Source organism: Pelodiscus sinensis, chromosome 1 (genome assembly GCF_052426305.1).
Source record: "Pelodiscus sinensis isolate ZL-2025 chromosome 1, ASM5242630v1, whole genome shotgun sequence".
Lineage (NCBI taxonomy): Eukaryota > Metazoa > Chordata > Testudines > Trionychidae > Pelodiscus > Pelodiscus sinensis.
Genome location: NC_143052.1, coordinates 271,747,345 through 271,758,906, shown reverse-complemented (window position 1 = coordinate 271,758,906; position 11,562 = coordinate 271,747,345).

Genomic DNA, 11,562 nt, shown 5'->3' with positions numbered 1-11,562 from the left:
GGTGGTACCTGTGGCTACTGGGGCAGCAGCTCCGCAACCAGGAGCACTGGGTCCACGAGGAAATGTGGCTGCAGCAGCAGAGCTTGCAGGTGCTGGAGGAGCAGGGCCGTGCCCTCAGAGGTCACCTCCAGACCCTGGTGGACAGGTTCCTGCCTCCTCCCGCTCCAGCCCCTGCAGCCACCCCAGCTCTCGCTCCTCCTCCCACCCTTGCTCCCCGTCCTGTTTTCTCCACCCCCCTGCCCAACCCTCCACACCCACTCCCCCCTGATGCCCCCGCACCCACAGTGCTGTGAGACGGGAGAGCCTGCAAGATCCCAAACCCTGAGCTTTCCCTTCCCTTCCTCCCCTTGCCTCCCCCTTCCAGCTCCCTCCTCCCACGTTTCCTCCTCCTCTCTCCCACCCTCATTCCTCCCTCCCCCACCTTAGTTCTGTGAAGTAAAAGAGATCTTTGTTGGCAAAACAGGTGTTTTTATTGTACATTAGGAAGGGGGGCTAGGGAGGGGAAAGGGGAAGGAGGTGAGGGTGGAAGAAGGCCCCAGTGGGGCATGCCAGGGAGAGTTCAGTCCTCCTCCACCTGGAAGCTCTCCCGCAGGGTTTCCCAAATCCGGACAGCCCCCTGCTGGGCCTCCCGGACAGCATCGGTGTGGGGCTGCGAGTACTGGCCAGCCAAGTGTTCCGCCTCAGCCATCCAGGCTGGCAGGAAAGCCTCCCCCTTCTTCTTGCATAAATTGTGCAGCACATAACATGTTGCCACCACGGGAGGGATATTGTGTTCGGTGAGGTCGAGGTGGGTGAGGAGGCATCTGAAACGGGCTTTCAGGCGTCCGAAGGCCCTCTCCACCACAGTGCAGACCCTAGTGAGCCTGGCATTGAAGGCCTGCCGGGAGGGGTTGAGGTGCCCTGTGTACGGCTTCATCAGCCAGGGCTGGAGGGGGTAAGCCACATCCCCCACCAGGCAGACGGGCATGTCCACGTCCCCGACCCTGATGTGGAGGTTGGAGAAGAAGGTCCCGGCCTGCAGCCTCTGGCACATGGAGGAGTTGCGGAACACCTGTGCGTCGTGTGCCTTGCCGGACTAGCCCACATTAATGTCCATGAACTGGCCCCGCTGAGAAGTAGCCCTTCCTGTTGATATACAGGGAGGCCTGGTGTTTTGGGGCACGGATGGGGATGTGCGTTCCATTGATCGCCCCCCCCCCCCCCACAGTTGGGGAAGTCCAGGGCGCCGAACCCCTGGATGACAGCGTCCAGGTCAGTGAGGTGGACGATCCTGTGGAGCAGCACCCAGTTGATGGCCTTGACCACCTGCAAAGAGACACAGAAAACCGAGAATCACTGGGGTGCCCGGGTGGCTGGGAATGTTCGTTCTCTGGCACTGCCACGCGCCCCACTCCCAGAAGCAACCCCCACTGCAATCCTGGCCACCGCGGGCAGTGTGTAGTATGACTGAGACAGACCAAACCCTCCCATGAAGGGCACTTTCGCCCCCTTTCCCCTCCCCCATTTTCCCTGGGGCAGCCCATGCCCTCCTAGAAGCCCCCTGGCCCAGTGGCCGGTGAGTGCCGTACTTGCATGAGCACTGCTCTGACAGTGGATCTCCCCACGCCAAACTGGTTCCCGATGGATCGGTAGCTGTCCGGCGTGGAGAGCTTCCACAGGGCGAAGGCCACTCGCTTGTGGCTTTTTCACAGTCCTCAGTATCAGACACTAAATTTTAGGTGTAACACAGGCTTGTAAATGGTACATGTGAAAAGGAAAATAGGAGAAATTACAAGCCAAAATAGAGGTCAGAACAAAACTATGTAGAACCTTAAAGGTGAGGACAAGAAGTTTAAACTTGGTATAGATAGTAATGTGTATCTCAAGAAGAGGAAGACAGGGAGATAACACCTAGAGAGGAAAATGATTTGAACAAATGTGGGTAAGCTTAGCACCAGCTCTCATCACGAGAGTCTCTCTGGGATCCCTCTAATCGAGTAAGATTTCTGCTTGGATGTCTAAGACTAACGAGTGCGAAGACAAGAAATTAGGCCAATTTTGGCAAGGAACACTCTCTGGCAGTGGCTGCATGTGAGGTCTCTATCTCCATTGCGGCCAGCCATAGTGGTGCCAATGCAGGCCCAGGCAAGATTCTTACATCAGGCTCTCTGATCTTCTTCATGGAAACAATGCTTGATCTCTAAATGTTGGGCACCATTCTTGATGGTGGTCCTCCAGAACAGCAGTTCCCATCCACTGGGCTGCAGCCCACTGCTCGGCCACAGTGATTCTGGGGGCCAAGGCTGGGGTACACCACCCCACACCTCCCCTCCCATCATGGCTGTTGGGAGAGGTGTGTCCAGTGCTGGGCATGGGTGGGGAGTCACTTCCCGGATGTGGAAGAGTGCTTCACTGTGCAAAGTTAGGTGGGGGGGGGGGGGCAGAGCAGGCACTGGGGGCTCCAAGGACAGGGCTAATGCTGGGGAGCTCTGGAGGTAGGGGGCTCTAAGAGTCAGGGGGCTGACACTGGGGGCATTGGGGCATATGGGTGAAGAGGTGGCATTGGGAGACTTTGGGGGCAGGACTAGTAGTGGGGGGACTATGGGGACAGGGCTGGCACTGGGGGAATTGGGTGTAGTGGGGCTCTGGAAACAAAAGTCTGGCACTCGTGTATCTGGTGGTGGTGGGCTCTAAGGGGCAGGGTGCTGGCATTGATGTGTTTGGGATGGGAGATTGACACTGGGGGGCTCTGAGGGTGCGAAGCTGGCACTGAGAGGGTTGGGTGCAGGGGACTCTGAGGTCAGTGGCTGGTGCTGGGGGTAGTAGAGGGGTATGAGGCTAGAAGTTAGGGCTAGCACTGCAGAGATTCTGGGGGCCAAGGTTTTTGGCAGGCCGGCAACATTTTATTTGCATATTTGCCTATTTATTATTTGCATAATGAATATGAAAATAAGATGACACTGGTCTGCCAAAAGTTTGTGAATGTGTTTACAGGTCCCTGGTCTAAACAAGGTTGGAAACCACTGCTACAGGTTACCCAATCTTCCACCTGTCTGTCCCAGATGTCAACATCAATGTCGCACTTTACTAAGGTGTTCTCAAGGACATCTCTGAAGCTAAGTGTAGAAAATCTGTTTAGGCAAATGTGTCAGGCATCCTGACCATGTGACCAGACCATCGTAGCTGCCTGTGGGAAACTATTGCCTCAATGCTGTAGGAATCAGTCTCTGTGAGGACACTAATGTTGGTCCATCCGTCTTGCCACATGATGCCCAATAGTCTCCTCAGGTATCTGTGGTGACATTTCTTCAGATCTTTAATATGACATCTACAGGGAATCCAGACTTCAGCTCCATACAGCAATGTTGGGATGTCAGCAGAATTGTAGACATCGATCTTGATCTCTGTCTTGATGTTGCGATCCTTGAAGACTCACCTCTGTAAATGTCCATAAACTGCACTGGCACTGGAGATTCGATGGCGGGTTTCAAGCTCAACATCAGCATTGCTGGACACATGGCTTCTGAGATAAGGGAAGCAGTTGACGTTCTCCAGGACTTGGTCATCTGCCATGATGGTTGGTTTGGGTAACGGTATGACAGGTGTTGGCTGAAAGGAAACCTTGATTTTCTGTGTATTGAGAGTCAGTCCCAACCTGCAGTAGGCTGCTGTGAAAACATCGACGATTGTTTGAAGACCATCTGCCGAGATGGCATTGATCTCTGCATCATCAGTGTACTGAATTTCTACCAATGGTGTTGCTGTGGCCTTGGCTCTGAAACAGCCCAGACTGAAGAGGTTACCATCCATCCTGTAGGTTATTTTGACTCCACCTGGGAGGTCATCTCCAATCACCTAGAGCATGGCTGCCAAAAATATATTAAATAGTGTAGGTGCTATCTATCACACCCCCTTGTTTGACTCCAGTGCTTACATCAATTGGTTCAGCTACGTTGCCATTTCTGAGTATCATGGCCTGCATGTTGTCAGGTAAGAGACCGTATAATATTAACAAATTTTGGCAGACAGCCAAAGTGTCACAGGATCTTCCAGAGGGCCTCATGATTGATGGATTTGAATGCTTTAGTCAAATCGAAGAACACCATAGACAGAGATTTACATTGCTCCCGACACTTCTCTTGTATTTGGCTGGCAGAAAAGATCGTATCAGTTGTTCCTCACCCTGGTCAGAAGCCACATTGTGACTCCAAAAGGACTTCTTCAGCCAGTGGAAGGAGACGGTTCAGAAGGACTCCATTGAGAATTTTACCTGCAGTTGAAAGCAAGGAGATCCCTCAGTAATTTCTGCAGTCCGTCCTATCACCCCTCTTAAAGATGGTCACTATGATGGCATCTCTCAGCTCGCTGGATATGGTTTCCTCTCTCCAGATCATCAGAATTAGCACCAACTCCCATCATGAGTGTGGGCACTGCTCAAAAGCCCCCTCATTGGGCCTTAATGGTTGTTTGGAGACTGCCATTAACGAGAATAAATACAACACTCTTCGCTAAAAGCTAAACTCTGTCTTTAACATGCAGATCAGAGAAATGGTTCAAATATTGAGAGAAATTCTGAGAGAGCCTCCGTCTCTTTCTCACCTAAGCAGAATCTGTCTCTAAACAACATGTTTTAATATCTTTCTTGGGCCCTTTGTTTTAAGCTTGAATGGCTGCAATTATGTCTAAATCTGTAAGTAGGCATCTGAATGCTAGAACTGGTCATGCTGGTTACAGAGAATGGGATATTCAATGCATTTAACTCTGCCCTGTTTTTGAGTTTTCATCCAGCACTGTAAAGGGACCTCGAAAACAGACCTCTGACTGACTAAGCCACTAGGATCTGCTTTTTACTGGATGTTTGTTTGTTTTTCTGGCCAGTAAGCCTTCCTTCAATATGCTGTCAAATGGGACTTAGTTTTTCATGACACCCAAGTCTTGTGATTTTTCATTAGAAGCTGTTTTTGAGTCCCATTAAGATACTCTTAGCTTTCATTTATAATGGCAATTCCTGCAAGGAAGTATGGTCTCTTCATGTCTGCAGAGGACTAGAGTTGTTGATATTTCTATAGAAACAGTTCAAATGAAGTGCTTGCATAAACAGATACTCCCCCACATAAATAAATACACAAGAGGCAACTAAACATCCTTTCACATTGAGGGACAGAGTTACCAAATTAACGACTGATCAAAAATAAATAAGAGGAGGATGTTTGAAATGTTGTGGTGTGAATTTAGAGATGTTGTCAATCTGAACTTCATTAAATTGACAAACCACTTTCAAAAAATTCCTTTCCTCATCAAACAGCCTTTAAATATTTTTTTAAAATTCCTTTTACATTTTTTTCAAAGGATTTTTCTGCTACCCTTCTCTGTTTACAAGATATTGTGGGAAGTGCTTAATCCTTCTGGTTTAAAAGTCTGAGGGACTACTTCTGAAAAGAGAAAATATAAAGTTTGCAATGGAAACTTGCAAGTTGACAATGTTAAATGAAGACTCTCTTAATTAAATTGGTTTCATATGTAAGTAATTTTAAAGGTAAATAATTTAAATAGGAAAAAGTAAACAATAATACTAGTCTGCTTTAAGTCAGAAATAAAAGGAGGTCTCACATGAAGAAGTTCTGCAATGATAAGGGGCAACTCAGAAGCAGTTAGCATGTAGTGGCATCATGCAATGGGGCCCAAATATTTAGCAAAGGGACTTCCTATCCACTACTAATACACTACATATCAATTGTTACTCTAGAAACTTGCAAGTGTCTTCCTGGAGACGCATATTTAGTTCTGTGGGGGCTTGATCCTTCACAGAAGAGGTGCAGTGAAAGCACAAAAAGAACCCTGCTCAGGAGAACATCATCGTATAGAGAGTGCTTTGGTTACCAAATGAATTCATCCACAGTGTGCGTAAGTGAAACCACCACTATGCAGATTTGAATCTGGGACCACTGAAGCTTAGTGTGAGAGCCTCTACCTCTTGAGCTATAAATGCAGCTGGCTCTCAGCTTAGGCTGTAGAGTTCCCTTGTGGTTATTGCTCACTGTTAAATAGTCTAAGTGCCACTCCATAGGACAGTGAACCACACTGGGTGTGTGGGTTACATAAGCTCCAAAAGAGACATGTGTAGCAAATCATCTCATGGCTAACCTAAGAAGCATGCATGTCTCTTCTGACCCTCTGATTCTTCCGTTTACCTCTCCACTTACCCCCTTTTTTTTTTTACTTATTTTCTGACAATAGTGAAAAGTCATGGAAAGGTCCTAGCTTTTATTCCATACTGTAATCTCCCTGCTCGTGGCAGCTCTCACTTGTGCTACCTTTCACTCTCTGCTGAGCACTGCAGTTTCTCTGAGAGGTTCTGCTCTCTGCTGAGCATCGCTGGTTGCATTTCCTCTTTGTCACAGACTTACTAAGCAGATCATTAATCACAGGAGTTCTCTCAGTGGTCTCTGAAGAAAGCAAGGCAGAAAGGGGAGCACTGAGGTACACTAACTAACCAGATCCACCAGGTAACCTTCTCCTCTACAGTAAGTTGAAAAAAAATGGGGGGAGGTAGCCAAAGGGGGAATGGAAGGTACTATATTAAACAAAATTTCAAAAAGTCCCATAATAATCAGTGGGGCTACATACTTACACTGCTTTAGGAAGCTTTCATCATGTCATGTTAATACATCTATACATAGGCATCTAAATGCTAGGACTGGTCATGCTATTTGCTAAGAATGGTATATTCCATGCATTTAGCTCTCTGCTCTGTTCAAGAGCTTTCCCCAAATAGATTTGTTATTTGGTTTTTTTACCAGAATCAGACATCCCTCTGGTCCAATGGACAAGTGAGAATGGCAAGATCTTATTTCTCATGTCACCATGGATAAAACCTAATACCGTGTGCATTGGAAAATTCTTTTTAGCTTCACTTTAATTTCACTACCTTGAGAATAGTTACAGCAAAACCCAATGAGGCATGCCAGTTTAAATCTTATAAATCCAGCTTTCAAATGGTAAAAAGCATTAATCTCTGATTGCAAGAGATCATGAGGATCTTGGCTGCTAGTCACACTGGAATTAAATTGGTGCCAAGAGCAAAATATTAACTGGAATGATCTGACTTTAAAGCATGGACATAAACTGACTTACTAAACTGAGTTGTTTGTGTTTTCACTCAGTGTCAGTCATGTAAAACTTAAGTTACTTAGCAGCACTAATGAAATATGTTTGTAGCATGGCTGTGATTCACACTGAGAAAAGATTAAGTCAAGCAAGATCCCAGCACTGAGAGCGCATCTGAATTGGCTTGTATCAATGACAAAAATCTCTACGGTACCAAAGGTTTGTCTGGGATAGGACCTGAGGCTCTCTGTCAAATAGGCAGGTTCCAAGACATTTAGGGCGTGGTAGGTAAAATCCAACTCAGCCAAACAATACACAGCTAGTGCCGATCTCAGAGCATTGTACTCCTGACCTCTCTTGCTGCCTCGTGAACAGTCTTCAATGAGAGCATTTAGTGGGATCTTTTGCATGAGTTTGAATTTGTTGTTATTTAATAAAGATACAGCAAAAATGGAGCATTTCCGAGGGAAGAACTGATATATTGTAGGCAATAAAATATATATTAAAAGCTTATGCGTGGTAATTATTCCAGTAGTGCAGGTCAGTTGGGAAGTCAGTACTAAGAGAGAAGGGAATTGTTTTGGGCTACAGTAATATAATGCTGAATTAGACTGCAGCTGTTTAGATTTAATTGGAACCCTGAATACTAGTTTTGTCAGCTGGTGCTATACAGTGAAAGATTTGTTTTTTTCATTACAGAACAGGAGAGAGAATTGTCACCAAAGCATGGATCTCCTATCAGTCACACTCCAGATGGACTGGAGGTAAGGGGAGATCAGCAGCATGGTACAGCTCATACTCTGCACAGACTTGACTCTGTGAAGTAGGAGTAGCTGGGAATAGACCCTTGATTTTTTTTCTCTTATATAGGTCTTTTTGAAATACAGCATACATTCCAAACATAAACTCCATTCCTGGAACAAATTCAAGCATGCATGATTGTGTTTATAGCTATACGTAGATTGTAGAATTCACATGATCTTTGTAAATCATCACCAAATCTTCACTGTATTTGCAAATTATATTCCTTCCCCTCCATATTTTGGGTATTTAGAGCAAGGCTGGGCAATAAGTGACCCATGGGCTGGACACAAATCACCAGGCTTGGCCCCAGGTGGGATTCCAGATGCTTTATTTACCTGAGCATCTTTAGGTATAGCCACTCATAGTTCCCAGTGGATGTGATTCACCATTCCCAGCCAATGGGACCCGTAGGAAGTGATGCCTTGGCCCATGCCATTTCCTGCAATTCTCATTGGCTGGGAGCAGTGAATTGCAGCAAACAGGAGCTGCGGGGCTTTGTACCTATGAATGCTCAGGTAAATGAAGTGTCAGCTAAACCTGGTTAACGGTGTAAGATTTTGGGACAGGAGCTGTCTCACTGTTTCTGCAGATTCTAGCACAATCAGACTCTAATCTCAGTTGGTTTCAAGTCATTGTTGCAAAATGAATAATGAATAATATGTTAATATTACATTGAAAAATACTATTTGCTCAACTGACTGCATGCTTTGCCTATTTCTTTATTAGTATACATTCATTTACGGATTATCTTAATTTTCTCCTTTAGAGGTGGGGCTGGCAATCAGGTAGGGAATACTATCTCATTTGAATTTTAGCATTTGCATACAGTTAGGCATTTTGTGCACCAGTATAGCTACATTGATGATCAGGGAATCTTAGTATTCCATGGGGAAAAAAAAGTCCTCTAATAAAAATACATAAATATCCATGTTTTTGCAATAAAATGCTGAAGTTTAGTTTCCCTACCCATAATGTGTATAGGTGTCAGTTGCACTCAATGTTTATTTATGTGCAGTAAAACCCCAAGCCTCTGTTAACAAACTTTCCATATTAACCGAACCACCAGTTGCCTGGGGCTGACAATCTGAGCCCTAACTTCCCAGGACTGCCAGCCCAAGCTCTGGCAATGTCAGCCCTGAGCAGCTGGTGGTTTGGTTAATACTGAAAGCTGCATAATGGAGAATCATATAAACAGGATTCTATTGAACATGTTTTGCCTCCACAAAATATAAAAACTAAAGATTTTCTGTAAAAATACGAATTCTAAATTTGTCAATAGCGAACAGATTTCTAAGATCCCTGCTGATGATCAGGGTTCCATGCCCAGTAAGGCCTAAGTTAGGGCATCATCTATCTGCCTGACTGGATTGACTGTTTGAGATTTCAAATCTGGGTGACTTGTACTGATAGAGCCCCATTTTCACACTCGGGCATGTGGCAGTGTAGCAACATTAGCATATAAATCGTTAATGTAGATGAGCCTGTTCACAAAGGATTGTAGCCCCATGCCATGGAAAGTCAGAGCAGGGTGATACTAAAACCACATTTTTTTCTTTTCATTGATTTTTGGTGCCAGCAAATGATAAAATATGTTCTAGCAAAATAATTTTGTGCAGCCCAAGGGCTCAAAATAAAACCATGGCTTCTTTTATGTCAACTGAGAGAATAGAATAACATTTCCCCTGCAGAAATTATGTATGTCCTTTCTCCAATATGGTGAAAAAGATGAGTCATCTATATCTGACATTTGTTTGTATGTGCTTATCTAATCTGCACATCTGTTTATTTGGAAAGAAAGGACAGTTCAAAGCATGCCATGTGTACCTTGACTCATATGACAGCCATCATCATGTCCTCAAATACAATTAAATTAATTTGGTAAGGGATAAAGTGAACTTTAAAGAGGATTTGTATTCAGAGCTTCCTTTGTCAGGTGAGGCATAGTATTAATTTCCTGTTTTGCAAATGAGAATTCCAGAATCACTAGTCTCAAGCAGCACCTAAATGAATGATTTAAGCAGCATGACAAGAGAAGGGATAAGTGTGCTTTCAGAGACAAGAGAGAAAATTGAATGTTTGTATGATCCTAGTTGTGTGTTGTTTTTGATGCACTCTGGAGAGCTCTCTTTGGGCATTCGATTTAGCGAGTCTTATAAAGAACTGCCAGTGTAGACCTGGTCTCAGTAACTTAGCAGAATTCAGTTTGTCTATAAGTCAAGTTTCCTATTCTTGTATTTTTCAACTAATAAAGATTGATGACACAGGAATTAAATTAATAAAAATGGGACCTTCTGATGGAGAGAACAACATAACTAAATATTTTTTTATCTTCTTGAAGACAATTCCATTTTGGACTTATTAAATAACAATGACCAATAGCCATAATATTTTAAATACAATTTACATACTTTTATAACTGACCACAAAATCTGAGGTTGGGAAGGAGTAGTCTCCCATGGACAGAGGTCCATTTTTAAACATTTCTTTCTTTAAGGCACTAAGCAGTAATCATCTATTAGGACAGGAGTGGGGAACCTCCAGCACACCTGCCACACGAGGTTCCTCAGGGTTAGCCAATGGTGGGCCATCCAATGGTTTGTTTACATGAGTGTCGGCAGGCATGGCTGCTCGCAGCTACCAGTGGCTGCAGTTCACCACTCCTGGCTAATGGGAGCTGCGGGAAGTGATCGCCCAGTTGTCACCCACAGCTCCCATTGGCCAGGACAGGCAAATTGCAGCTACTGGGATCAGCAGGGTTCCGTACCTGCGGATACTCAGGTACACAAAGTGTCTGTTGGCCTGACTGTGACTAACTCTGAGGAACGGCGTGCAGCCCATGGGCAAGAGGTTCCCCACCTCTGTGTTAGACCTGTGGGATATGCTCACTTGCTCCTAATTCCTCCAATTGTAGGAGGTGATCAGGGCAATCTTCAAATTTTATCACTTCTTGCTCTGTGTAACCAAATCCATCCCAGCAAACTCTGCTCTTCTTGCAGCTCTTCCTTGTCTGGAAGTGATTGGCATGAAGCGGTCAAGCCATGGAACCAGGGTAGGAAATATATACTGAGGCCCTTGACACATGTGCAGTTCACTTTGACCTCAGAACTTCTAGACCCTGTAGAAGCCAGATATTTGACCACAGTTGTGCCTTTTACAAAGAATTATGCCATTCAAATGCAAGCTGGCAAAAGAATGTTTCTGGTTCCTCTCCCACAGTCTCTTTAGCATATCTCTGTTAGCAGTGGCTTTTGCTCAGCTCTGCTCACCGACAACGGAAAAGAGGATTAGGTACATGGGGACTACGAATCCCAGATGCTGAGCTTTTCTTCAGCTGACTAGCTTTTCGTGTAGATGTATCAGCTCCATTGCTGGAGATGGAGTGACTATGAAACTCCTGAGCTGATTATACTGAGGAAAGACAGCCAATGGACTGTCTTTTGCTTCTATGTAAGCATTTCCTTTGATTTAGCAATAAATATGAAGAATTTGCTCACCATCCTAAATATGCATAAAAATCAGCTCCTATTCTAATCCCTATTGAGATTTCTGTTAAAGGAGAATACTTCCTTTCATAATTACAAAGTGTTAACTTCAATATGGGGTAACTGGTGAAATTCTGTGACATGCATGTTCACAGGGTCAGCCTGGATGTTCTAATGGTCCCTTTTGCCC